General features: G+C 37.5%; 1 long non-coding RNA gene across 1 annotated transcript; it reads left to right on the top strand.

The window, feature by feature from the left end:
* Window positions 1-3,833: 3,833 nt before the first annotated feature.
* LOC139148930 (uncharacterized) lies at window positions 3,834-14,299 on the top strand. The gene is made up of 4 exons (XR_011556037.1): window positions 3,834-4,152; window positions 9,177-9,317; window positions 11,260-11,356; window positions 12,130-14,299. It is a non-coding gene; the product is annotated as an uncharacterized lncRNA (long non-coding RNA).
* Window positions 14,300-14,566: the final 267 nt, after the last annotated feature.

Here is a 14,566-nt window from a genome sequence, read left to right as displayed (position 1 = left end):
GTGGCAACACTTTGATTGTACCAGTCGTAAGCCAGCCGGGGACCATAATAACCACAAATTGTCTGTGAAAATCCAAGCATACCCCATTTCAATAACAAATTTACGCAATTGGTTTTCAATTTTCTTTGGTGAGTCAGCTTGCAAGACAACTGCTCTCCTGCCCTTCTCATCCACTATGCAGCATGGAGTTGTTTCCTTGCCATGGATGCATGGTGCCATCATCTGGTGTTTTGCAAAATAAGACAAATGAATGTAAAACACAAAACCAACAAACAAACATTTACAACCTTAATCAAATCTTTTTAGTATATTACTGAAATGAGGCACCAAGGTATTTTTAAGAATCATGTTTTTCTTTGAACAAGCCACACAGAATTGCGCTTGTTTCTTACAACGATAAGTGTCTCTGAAAAACACTTGCAGAAATTCTGTTGTATAAACGAAACAAAGTGGTGGTCGGTGTAATAAATGTAAGGTTCACTAACGGCACCCCACTGTTAGGATTGAGATAACTTTCTACTAAAATGTCTCGCCTGCCTAATTCAAATCGATCACAACACTGCACTGTAGACACGCTGTAAGTCTGCACTCCGACAATGAACATCAATAAGAACGGTCGCGAATATCATACGGCAGCTTGATTGTTCAAAATATAAGACATTGTGGTGGCAATTTGGCATCCAGCGAGGTACCACGAGGAGCTACAAAAAAAACAAGCAAGCGACCGTTTTAAGATAAGCGTGGAGGGAGCCAGAAAAGTTTGGAAGAGATATACATGTATCAGGACAGGTTCCCTTCAACCGGGATGAGAAAAGTGTCGTTCATATGGTTACACACATGTGAATACATGTACATGTAAAATGCTACCCCGACTGTACTTTACTAGTGAAATTGGAGTACGTTTATTCATAGCCTAGAATCCTATTCCATCCGCTTGCCTCCGTACGTCGGAGGTACGGAGGCAAGCGGACGGAATAGGATTCTAGGCTAGTTTATTCACGGTTTGTAGGAAAGAAACATGGCTTAGTGCAAGTGAATGTTTATTTCGAAAGTTTTGCAGTCAAGACGGACGATGTCTGTAATTTAATTGCTAACATTTTCTCAGTGGCATTTTTTCAATTCCCGCGTCTGAACAAAGTCTGAACACGACACTTACGATACACGCTATAGTATCGTTGGTATTCATTCACTGCAATATTGAAATCGGCACAAAATGTGTGATGTTCTTTAACACTGACTGCATTTGAAACACATGAGTTTTACCTGAAACTAAATACTGATAGGGCAAATGCTGTGGTCAACATTATTTGTATACAGTGTATTTTATAATCACTCCGTAATTTCAGGCTAATCGCGTGTCCATGGGGTACCGATAGTAGGATCATTATCACCACTGATACAGGGTAAAGTAACCGTTTTATCACCCTTCTGCAGACAGAATTTCTGCTTGCACCAGACAGGCTTGATCAACACTAAAGTGGCCACGTAAAAGTGGCCACGTATTCATAATTACGTATAGTATATCTTATATTTTCTTGATGTTTTCGTGAATTTAGATAAGCAACCTCGAAAAGTACCAATGTACTGCAATGGTATTTTTCAAGGTTGCTCATCTAATAACAAACATCTTTGATGAATATTTAGTAGAGTTTGCACCAGTACAAGAAGAAAGAAATTCGGCCAATTTAATTCGAGGGAAGAACGAGGTCAAAAATAGTTTTCAAGTAAAAAATAATGTTTCGCGAACATTAAACGAATTTCGCGTGTTTCTGAGGAAAACGTGGCAAAATCATTGCGAACGTACAACTAAACAAAAAAATCCACACGTGAGCACAGGTACGTACGTGTACGGCACTGCGCGCTGTCAAATGCCAGACCATGGAGGTATAAAGAAACAGGTGCAGCCAACGAACAATGCACTTTTAAAGGGGTTTTTACTATAACAAGATATATTGTGCATGACAAGTAATGTGAACTGATTAATTTTAAGTCATGAGGGTAATTAATTAGCTGTTCATAATGTGCCTTCCCACTGGAAATTTTTAGATTTAGGGACTGGCAGTTTCTTCGGCCTGGGGGGTGGATTATTTTTTGCCGACGTCAAAAAGTGGCTGAACCCCCCCCCCCATTCCAACTTTCGAAACAGGGTGACCTCCCCTATTCCAACTTTCAAAAACAGAGTGACCCCCCTGCGCGCGATAAAGGTAAAACAAAAGGTTTAATATAAATTCTAAAGTTTGAATACAGTATTTTGAATGAGCTGTGAATGTACTCCACTCTTTTTATGCATAATCAGATGTCCAGAACTGTTGTAAGAAAAATGTGATTGTGAAATATTAGTACACGTTGCTTTCTTATACTGAATTCTCATAGAGGAAACAGAAAAGTATCAGGAACCTGTCATGCTTTTCATATGAACTGCAGATTTCATAATGATTAGTACACTTTGCAAACCAGACTTTCAATTTACAGATATCAACATATATCTGACATTTATCTCTGATACATTAATTTACTGCGCCCGAAGGACGCACGGAAAAATATTCAACATCCAGATATCTCTGATATATATGTCTGATATATGAAAGTCATGCAGCTGAAGGGCATGCTGAAAAATGTTGTTTGACATTTTAAAGAAATGCACCCGAAGGGCGCGCCGAAAAATTTTAAACAGAAAGGTATCTCAGATACATACTATACCGGTATATCTGATATATTAAAGTTTTGCACTAGGACGGGGCTCTGAAAAATATGTCTTATTATTATGAAAGTTACGCGCCCGAAGGGCGCGCCGAAAAATACAACTGAATGATGAAATTTGTGGCTGGCACAATGTATTTTTCGCAAGTATGAGCCATGTCGAAATTCAAAAACACTGACCCCCCTATTGGGCATTTCAAAAACATGGTGACCCCCTATCGCCGAAGTCAAAAACAGGGTGACCCCCATGAATCCGCCGGCCCCCCAGGCCGAAGAAACAGACCAGTCCCTTACCCTCCCGCACTAAAACTTCATTTTTACCCACTTCCCACTTATTTTTGCCTGTTTCCCCTCCCCACTGTCAATTTTTGAAGCTCCCCTGCCCTGTGGCGAAAAAAAACTTGCCGATTTCCCCTGCCCTGGAAAAAATTCCCCTCAATATTTGTCATTCCATTTCCCCTGCAGACATGAAGCTACCCTACACTGAGATGAAAAAAACTGTCGATTTTCCCCTGCCCTGTGAAAAAATTTCCCCTGAAAATTAACACTCCAATGCAGACACATACTGCAGTGGCCTTCTACCGAAAATACCCTGGCTCAACTTACCCTGTCCCCGTTTTAAAAGTAGCTTCCCTCCTCTCTTCGTTTTTCGCCAAGCCCTGTCCCCAGGACAATCAACCGATATCTACCCTGCCCGACAAAAACAAAAACAAAAACAAAACAAACAAACAAATAAAAAATACCTTAAAATGTGCTCCCCTGCCATCTACAAATATGTCACCTGCCCAAGCAAAATTAAAATTTCCCCTGCCCTCAAAAATTGCTCCCGGAATAGCTTTTTCAATGAATAAGCTTAGCTCCGTTGGCTGCAAAAGAAGAAAGACGTACGCGAAATCTCTCTAGTGTGGCATCATCACGTACGTAAATAGGCGAATAGGCAATAATACCGGTCCAACAGAGCATTATTTGGCAGGCTTTTGGAAATGGCTCGATTGTCTCTCCGCCTCGCGAATAGACGCGTCTCTCAAACGGAAAACCACCTGTTGCTTGTAATGGCAACCACTGATCAAGAGCTTTTAAGATCATAGACGACGCCCTCTCGAGTGGCAAGGCACAAACACTTTCCCCAAAATCAATAGCGGCGTTGAAGGTCACATGTTCCTAGTATATATAGTCCCTCCACCTACGTATAGACCACAGCGTTTAACCACGATTCTCGTGATGTAGGACCTGTCAGTTCGAGCAATTTTCGTTGATAACCGAAATAGCGTTTCTCACTGAATGACGAAAGTAAAAACCCAGGCGTAAAAACTAAAAAGCAGTCAACAAGAAAAACTTGTCCGGTATCATGGAAACCGGGTCATATATATGGATGGTGGCGTAGATGAACACTTTTCGTAACCATAATTCACATCAATTGATCCGTCATTTGGATACTCCCGATTGTAGATGGTAAGTGCTCTCAGTTTGCCTTCATTCCGTTTGATGCAATGCAGGGCGTCGCGATAGTTGTCAACATCTGGCAGTGGGGGCCCGGGCACCAGCGCGATTAATGCAATGCGTTCGTTCGAGAACTTCGACTCACTTTACCCATGGCCTGCGATTGCTATATCTGAAAATACATCTGAAAATACGTGAAGGATGTCGGACGTTCCTGTCTATTGTGATTTTGGGGCACCATGCCATGGCCAACAGTGTGCCTCATGTCACCGCAATGTCTGTCCGTACAGATTTGGTTCAGTCATAACTATAAAACATGTCTTAAATATACTTAGCGTAATAAATGTGTATGATACTTATATAGACCGTATTTCAAGATTTATTAAACCTAATTTGACGTGGCTGCCGCTCGGGGACTGCCATCATTGCAACTGAACTTTGACCTTTGCCGTCGTGCATATGCATATCACCCTATTGTTATGCAAATGATGTGAATGTGAGTGTTGGTGGCAGAAAAAAGGTGCCATCAACTCCCTTGCCATCTATACTCTCTGCAACCATTTCTACTGGTCATACACTTTGCTTACTGCGGATCCATAAACCCTGCCATTTCCTGAATTAGTAGTGAAATTATAACAGCAGTCAGGGAGTTTGTTATTTAGGAATAATCTTTACACCAAATGGAAAATTCAAAACTGATAAATGTCATGCTAAAAATTAAGGCATCTGAAGTATTATTTACACTGCGATGTACCATTCTCAACCACAAAATGATCCCCATACCACTTTGCCTTAAGCTATTTGATCAACTTGTTACTCCAAGCTTATTGCGCTGAAATTTAGGCAATTTGAAATGATGAACATTAATAATTGCATAGAACAATTTTGTAACAAATTTTATCGTTTCATTTTGGGAGTCAGCACATTTACACCAATTATTTGAATACAAGGTGAATGGGGAGGACACCCTATCAAGATGAAAGCAGAAATTGCCCTGATTAAGTATTTGTATAGATTAAATAAGTTGCCAGAAACTCACATTTTACAGTGTGCTCTAAAAAAACAAAGTAGAAACAACACACAGTGGGCAAGAGATGTTAAAACAAATATATTAAATCGCATGAGATATTAAGTGCAGAAGGAAATAAGTTAAAAATGTAAAAACTTTGAAGAAAAATTTTGGTTTAGAAAGTTATCTAACAGAAATACAAGATTTTAATTTACAGTACATTTACCAATGATTTTGACGATGAGATACAGCTGGATATTGATACACTTACACCTAATTAGGTTTGTCAGTTTGCTCGCGAATTTACCCTTTTAGTGGTCAACTTTTACAACTTTGAGCCAACATCAGACAGACTAAAACAGCAGGTGACGCAGCATGATGTCTGTAAACTAATTTACTATGTAGTATGTTTATATCTTTACAGCAGCTATCAGTTTCAATGGTGACACACACAGAGACTCATGGTTGCCAAGTTTTACAAGCAGTTCAAATTCACGGAGAGGTGGTAAAAGAACAACGTTACTGCAATTTAGACTCAGAGGACAGTGTTCTTTGTAGTTAAATATCAATGAAGTTCATGACTTCAAAAATTAATAGAGTGATGTGTGATGTGATGCGTTTTTTGTCTGGTTCAACGTCTGTTTGTACAAATGTACAGATCATTACGCCAGTGAAACTGATAGCTGCTAATTACGCGTCAGTGTATGTATACAAAGCCCCACCATGGCTGGCAATACCAGAACATCTCGTTGTCTGAGTTTATTAGACTAGAAAGTTGCTGACTCAAAGCCCTGACTTCCAGACATTGCTATCGCTACTCAAATGTTCTGATTCTTTCAGATCGATTTGTGTTGTTAGTTTGAGATTTTGTTTGAAGTCATAACTTTATCGATATTCAACTACAAAGAACACTGTCTATTATTTTTTTGTGTTCAATAAAAACGTCGGATCAACTGGAAATGATAAACACTCTTACAATGTTGCAATGTTTTTATCGCTTGTCGCTACAATCTTGTCAATATAGAAAACAAATGACGTTCACGAAATAGCCTGAAACCCCTAAGTTCACTTCGTACTGAAGTAGGCCCGATGTCAGCTCATTGAGAAATGTGGTGTCATTTGTTGATAACCAAAGTAAAGTTTGTTCATTTTACACATCACTCTATATATTTGAAGTCATGAACTTTATTGATATTCAACTACAAAGAACACTGTCCTCTGAGTCTAAATTTGCAGTAAACGTAGTTCTTTTACCACCTCTCCGTGAATTTGAACTGCTTGTAAAACCACAGGGAATGGAGTAATCTTGTTGTTGTTGTTGTTGTTGTTGTTGTTGTTGTTATTGTTGTTGTTGTTGATGGTGATGATGATGATGACGATAATAAAAAATATTAAAAAACAATGTGTCATTCCTTGCTGTTGTTTGTCGATGTTGTAGATAATTGTAAAAGAAAACTGTAATCGTGACCAAAAAACGACGTAGGTCGCCCAACGTCACTCCCGTCCTATTATACAACCAAGGGTGGAATCGAGATGCCCCTGATCAAGGCTCATCAGCCACCTTCAAGGCCCAGAAAAAACACCCCATTCACGAGCGATCGATTGAAATGTGCTATCATAGGCACTGAAATTTATCTCACTGACCTAATTTGGGCTTCACTTGAACTACCGACCTGCAAACGAGTGGAAAAAACGGCGATTTCCAAGTCGTACCCGGTCAAAATCGATCACATTTGAACTTCCCGGTCGATGGTGGTGATGGGTCGGTCATCACTGGGCATTTAAATTGGCCAATTTGGGGCCCTGTAAAGGCTGCTTCAGCCAGCTCTTATTTCTGATACATGAGGAGGCTTGTCCCAACGCAAAATTTCACTACAGTTTAAACTTCGCCATCTCAACTTCATTCAATTTCCATTCTTGTTAAATAATACTTATATGGATACCAATGACAAATCAACCTGTCATTTACTGTAAACTATCACCTGGAATACTCATTCACAACGACAATGTACACTCGCTCAAGTACGAGCCGACTACGCTTGTATCCTTGTAACGGGGAAATTAAAATACCCGGAAGTGTACGCTCTAACTATCGACAGTATATCCTGACGTAAAATGGCAGATTTCCTGACAAAGAGTTGGTAAGTATCTGTTTATCTGCATGACTATGAAGGTTTTTCTTCTTTTTTCGCGTACTTTTGAACGTTACACGTACGCGTACGAGCAGGGAGCATTGAAACATAAACAATCGGCTGGCCGAAGCAGCCTTTACAGGGCCCCCAATTGGTCAATTTAAATGCCCAGTGATGACCGACCCATCACCATCGACCGGGAAGTTCAAATGTGATCGATTTTGACCGGGTACGACTTGGAAATCGCCGTTTTTTCCACTCGTTTGCAGGTCGGTAGTTCAAGTGAACCCAAATTAGGTCAGTGAGATAAATTTCAGTGCCTATGATAGCACATTTCAATCGATCGCTCGTGAATAGGGTTGTTTTTCTGGGCCTTGAAGGTGGCTGATGAGCCTTGATCAGGGGCATCTCGATTCCACCCTTGGTTGTATAATAGGACGGGAGTGACGTTGGGCGACCTACGTCGTTTTTTGGTCACGATTACAGTTTTCTTTTACAATTATCTACAACATCGACAAACAACAGCAAGGAATGACACATTGTTTTTTAATATTTTTTATTATCGTCATCATCATCATCACCATCAACAACAACAACAACAACAACAACAACAAGATTACTGAATTCCCTGTGGTAAAACTTGGCAACCAGTCAACCATTGAAACTGATAGCTGCAGTAAAGATATAAACATACTACATAGTAAATTAGTTTACAGACATCTTGCTGCGTCACCTGCTGTTTTAGTCTGTCTGATGTTGGCGCAAAGTTGTAAAAGTTGACCACTAAAAGGGTAAATTCGCGAGCAAACTGACAAACCTAATTAGGTAGTGTATCAATATCCAGCTGTATCTCATCGTCAAAATCATTGGTAAATGTACTGTAAGAAGAATGATTTCAAAATTTAGGCTGAGTGATCATAGCATTGAAATTAACTTGGTAGGGAACAAAACCAAAGACACATAGATTTTGCAAGAATGCCATGTTAATGCTGTTGAAGATGAGATGTTTGTTATTTTCAATTGCAAATGTCATAGTCAAGCGAGAAAAAGATTGCTTGAAACTGAAAACTGCAAAGAGATAATAATAAAGAAACGACTTCAAAAGCTATCATCAATTGCAGTCTGGCCCTTTGGGAATTCCTAAAAAATACTATATTTAAACCTCATTTATAGATTCAGCAGTGTATATTTAGACATCTGGTAATTTGCAATGTAATGTAATTTAGGTCAATATTGTCAAATTTATGTTGTCGTTCTTGTCAATTATCATTTTCCCTCCTGCCCTGCCCTGTATTTTATTAGTTATGATTATTTTTGAATTATTGATATTAATGTTATTATTTGACCATACTGTAATAACAACTGATAGCATAATAAAGTTATTATTATTGTTATTATATCCATCAATCCCACCAGTTTCACTATTAATATTGTGAAGATAAACAGAGATTTGCATCAAGAGACAAGCCCATGCCAGAACCTTAATTCATGGCAGTAAAACTGACACAATGTATAAACCAATTGGCACTAAATATCAGAATGAAGGTTATACAACAAATTTTGACTTCTTTAATCTTCATAGCAGGATGATTTACTTCAATCTTTAACGTTTTTATTCTCTTTGCTGTTCAGCCATATGCATCTCTAATATTTTCAAAATTGCCCGTCCAGTTTCTGTATTCTTGTAAAAGACATGTTAGTATAATTATGGAAAGCATAATTAAGTGGAGTAGGAAATTATGCATTATGATCAAAAATATATGAAATCTAGGAATTTTGCAAATTTAATTTCAGATATGCACTGTTTTGTTAATTATGTTGCATTATAATCAGACTCAAAGTTTAAACCCAACCATTTTCAAAATTTAATATTTTCTTCAATTCACTACATCCAGATTCTTGACATACTGCCATGGCAGGTGATACAATGTGCTACGGTAGTGGTGTGACGTCAATCCTACATTGTAGAGCATGTAAAGTCCTGCCTCTGTTTACACTTCCAAAGCCACCTGGTCCGGAAATTGTATCAGAGTCAGGTCAGTATTATGCCTATATTCGTTACATTGTCTGTACTCTAATTACTGCTGTTTGAGACAGAATGTGTGTGGCATTGTTAATGATATCTGTGCATTATCAATGTAGTATGTTCCCTGTATATACATGTACTTCAGCATGTGTACATTTGCAGCAGGAGAGAACATTGGTGGAGACAAACACCATTTACATTGATTAAAAGTAAACTAGGGAGTCATGTATTGTCATGTCTATCATGCATTTTCAATGAGACAAGAAGCTTCTTATACTTAAAATACATTTCGAGCTATTCATATCTATGTACCCTATTTACTGTTTTAATGTCTTGTAAGCCCTTGGGGCTGGGTGTGGCAACCAAGCTGTTTAAGTCCACACATGACACTTTAATACATAAATATAACATAACATAACATAAAAGAAGAATTTGGGACAGAGTATGTAGCTGGAAGGCCCTCAGGAATATTTTCAGTTGGTATACCCAGATGTTTATGTTCTTTATTGGTGCCCATATTGCAACAGTCTTAAGTGTTCAACATTCAACTTTGTGATATTCTCCAGTGTTTCAGCATAGAATAATTAATTGAAATGTATTAAATGGAAATATGAGGTCTATGTAAAGTGAAACAATTTATTTACTGCATAGCTGCAGTTTTGTGTAGAATTCTCTGAATTTAATGAGTCATGCAGAACAAATCGTACAATTTGACAGAAATTGTAAAGTTGAATATGTTGCTGTGATATGTTTGAGATGTCTAAATTCAGTCAAGGGAACTCAGAAACTCATTAACATTCATGCATTTCAGTGACGGCATTCATGACACTGTATTGAATATAAACAGAAAGCATATTACTGAGTACTTGACTATCTAGCCCTGATTTCAAACTCAACATTGAAGTTTTGAATTTGAAACACATCAATATATATTACATTATCAGTACTTCTGCCATTTGGGAACATGTAGTGATCATGGTCCTATCAGAGTGGAATTCAAACTAGATTAATTGAATATGGTAAAAGAAATCTGACCAAACAAAATCCTTTTACTAACAGTTTGAGTGTCCCAATAGAGCTTTCTTTGTGTCCCCAAAATCTGCTTTCCAAGAATTTTTTCTGTTTCACTAACTTTCATGACTGGGATGGATCCCCATTGTCGTAAACCATGCCCACCTTTACGGCAACAGCTTGGCGCTACCCCTGAATTATACATAGGTCCGCAGCATGGAAATCATGCTCTGGGTCGCGAGAATGGGGATCCCTGGGTGAGCTGCAGTACTAACAGTTCTGCCATTAATGCAATTATTACATTCATAATGCAGCTGACCCAGAGATGAGCATTGCATAGGATGCATTTCTACGGCCTATTAAATATTTTTTTTTTCATTTACTTGATTAATTGATCTTTCCAATCTTTCTTATTATGGACAACAGTGTTACCCTAAGGTTTTGGGTGGATGCGCAACTTACAGTAGGCTTTGGTACCTGAAGGATACGTTGACCACATAGGCAGCAATGTTGCGTCCTCTGTATAATGCTCATTTATCAAGTTACATAAATCCAACCACGTAGTCACATACCCTGAATGTGTACATCTACCCTGTGTTGGTAGCAACTGCGCCGCCAACAAGTGCTGCAACTCATAACGTAGAAGTAAAATCGGCACTGAGTTTGCACATTTCGCTTTGACTTTTGATGTTTATCAAAACTAATACCTATCGCAATGACTGAAAGTAAATTTGCCCAAAACATGAAATTCCACTGAGATGGTAGTCAGACAAATAGTGTGCAAATAAGCCTTAGTAGGAACACTGATGGACAGTATCAGTTCAAAGGTTAACTGATATGACAAAGGGAGCCAATGTCAGTTCTGACTGAATTAAAGATACTGTTGATTCATTTTCCACAAATGTTGCTCTTTAATATGTATTGGTTTGTTTTGATTACAGGTGGTGGTCAAAATGTGCTAATAATTTGTCTAATTGTGGTTTTATTGGCATTGTTTGTGATTTTGATGATGGTTTCCCTCATGATCATGCGTAACAGGTATATGTATACATTTGCTCTGCAAAGAAATAAATCACTACATGCATCCTATAGTGTGCAAGCAATTGTGGTAGATGGATGTATCACAAACCATTTTAAAGGGACAAAGTTGGCCGTTTTTCATGCATTTTGTTTGATCCAAAATACTACCGTACTTATATTGTTTGACATATTGAAAGATAATGAATGGGTGGCCATGTATATATTCGACCCCGGTTTTAGACACGATCAATGAAACCATTGTGAAAATGAATTAATGGTCATGACCATTAATTCATTTTCGCGATGGTTTTGTTTATCGTGTCTAAAACCAAGGTCAAATATATACATGGTCATCCATTCATTCAGTATCTTTTGACATGTCAAACAATATAAGTAGTATCTCGCATCAAACAAAATTAATGAAAAATGGCCGAATTTGTCCCTTTAAAAGAACTCACAGAAATGATGCTCAGTTTAGCTTTCATTGTGAACCATTCAAAACCCAGTTGAAAAATATTTCTGACTATTCACTCATTCAAATCAAAGTGACATGTTTTCCCTAAGAAACACTAGTCTGTCAAAACTTAACATTTGCAAATACAACACTATTTCTAAAGCTGAAGTACATGTACCGGGGTATATTGAACCAATTGAATTCAACGAGATATAACTACATGCATTTTCATATGAAAATTGTGGTTTTTTCTTGATGTGCTACAAAACTCAGATTTGGTATAAAAGTGCGGAGGAGTTTGAAAACATTTTTATATTTTGAACACTTTGTCTTTCAGAAAACACAAAAAGAAAACATCAAGAGCTAAATATGCACATGGCAATAGTAGTGTAGGTACACCACTGTGAGTGATAATCAATGAAGGTACACCACTGTGAGTGATAATCAATGAAGATGGTAGTAGTGTACGTACACCACTGTGAGTGATAATCAATGAAGATGGCTATTACAGAACACAATGTAACAGTGGCTTCAAACCCATTGAAGAGCGATAGACTGAAACCTTTCAACACGTGTATACAATATTAACAAGAATCAAGCAATAGAGTGCATGTAGTACAATATCAATGATTTCTGTGGTGCTTACAGATTTACATTTTAAGTTCAATTACACACTTTGAGTGTATTCTTGAGTGGTCTTACACCACAAGACAAAGTGATAAAAATCTAGGTACATATTCAAACTTTTAGACAGTCCTGAGGTAGAGACATCATCTTGATAAGTTTATTTTTAAAGTTTGTGCAGAAGTACTACTAGAGTGTAGTGTTTGCAATTTTTAAAAATTCAACATGTTGTATATATATATATATATATATATATATATATATATATATATATATATATATATATATATATATATATATATATATATATACAGCCTTTGGTATCTCTTCGGAGGATATTGATGAAAATAATGTTTTGTGTGAAATAATTACATTTTGCATAAACAGGGCTCGAAATTAGCGGTAGTCCCACATCCACAGACTACCAACTTTTCTCTGGGGCTACCAAAACCCATGAAATGGTAGCCCACACGGACTACCAAAGCCTGGGACATGAAATTACTTAGTGAGCGACATGATGTTGGTCGCTGTGAGACGACCGACGCTCATACAGTCAACCCAGTTATGAAAATTAAAAGGCGACAGAGCAGTCGAATTTGTTGCGACAAACTTTCAATAAAGTGTCATTATGTTAACTGATGTACTTGGATGACAGGCTCGGGAAATGATAGCCAATGAAAATTTATTTTCATAGTTATTTAATCACAATGTATCAATCACAATTTAACACAAAATTATTCAAACATGCAAAGAAAAAGGCTGTCGGGCCATCGACAAATTACGCTTTCCGAAGTGTACGAGATCATCCCATGATAGTGTACTATGGTGGAGAAATATAGCCAAAATTGCCACGAAAGTATTAGGAACATGACTGTACCAAGTTGCCATCCTGAAATTCATAGCCAATCTATTTTAGCCATGTTATGTTTACACTTGCTGAGTGAAAAGTCGTTGTCATGGCGAACATCAAAATTTGCATATAAGCTCTGCGTATGTGTGAATAGGTCGTCTAACTTTGAGGCGTCACCGTTGTCCACTACACATGCTATACCATTCTCCTAAGGCTATGATCTGCAGGTATTGATGTCAAATGACTAGAAAATTCACTTCCTGGATAGAATCATGCAAAATAAATCTTTCATTGTCTAGATATATCCTTTACAAAAAACTCTTCATTCATGCATGGGCTACCAGACCTTGTCACTGGGCTACCAACTTTAGAAAATGGTAGCCCAATGGGACTACCAGGGAAAAAAGTTAATTTCAAGCCCTGATAAAGCAAATTATTGTTTCAATGTTTAGTTTCCTGCGTCACAGCATCACCTGATGATCATGTGACACAGTTTGTTAAGAATCAATTTATGAAAATTATTAATTAAAGTTGTCTTATGATCATTACTGGTGTGCAAATCTTGATCTTTTACCTGAGCAATTTACTCACTGAAAAGAAACATAAATTTTTGGTGTTAAGAAATTTAGGTATTTATGTATTTATTTAATATTTATTTATTTGTAAACATTCATTCATTCATTCATTCACTCACTTCTGTTCTTGTAGTTTCATTGGTTTGAAATTAAAGATTTCAAGGCAGCAACATGTGATCCTTGATTTTGTTTAGAGATGCTATAATAAGTAAAATACAGATATTGTAAGTCCTCGCTAACTCCAGAAATATGTGTCATTATAAATAGTGATTTTAACATCAAAGTCACAATATGTAAACAAATTTTTTCACTTTTTATTTTGATAATATTGCTTTTCTGGTGCAGATCTTAACCAATGTGTAAAAAGTAAATCTCACTCAAGTGACTTAGTGGCCGTGGATAATTAAAACACGCGCACAGCAAGCGTAACTTCCACATTTAAAGAGGGGAGGGGGTTTTGGCTGTATTTTGGCCTTTTTTATATTTTGTCGTCTGTTACTTGCTGTCTTAATGTTTTTCCCTGTTCTCAGATAAATTTTTCAGTGTACATATTGTATTTTTCTTGCATCTCGACATTGTGTGAGAAGAGCCTTATTTTGTCGTCTGTTACTTGCTGTCTTAATGTTTTTCCCTGTTCTCAGATATATTTTTCAGTGTACATATTGTATTTTTCTTGCATCTCGACATTGTGTGAGAAGAGCCTTTGGCTCAACAGTCTATCGAGT

The sequence above is a fragment of the Ptychodera flava genome, chromosome 14, assembly GCF_041260155.1.
Source record: "Ptychodera flava strain L36383 chromosome 14, AS_Pfla_20210202, whole genome shotgun sequence".
Lineage (NCBI taxonomy): Eukaryota > Metazoa > Hemichordata > Enteropneusta > Ptychoderidae > Ptychodera > Ptychodera flava.
This window is presented reverse-complemented; position numbering and strand designations above follow the sequence as displayed.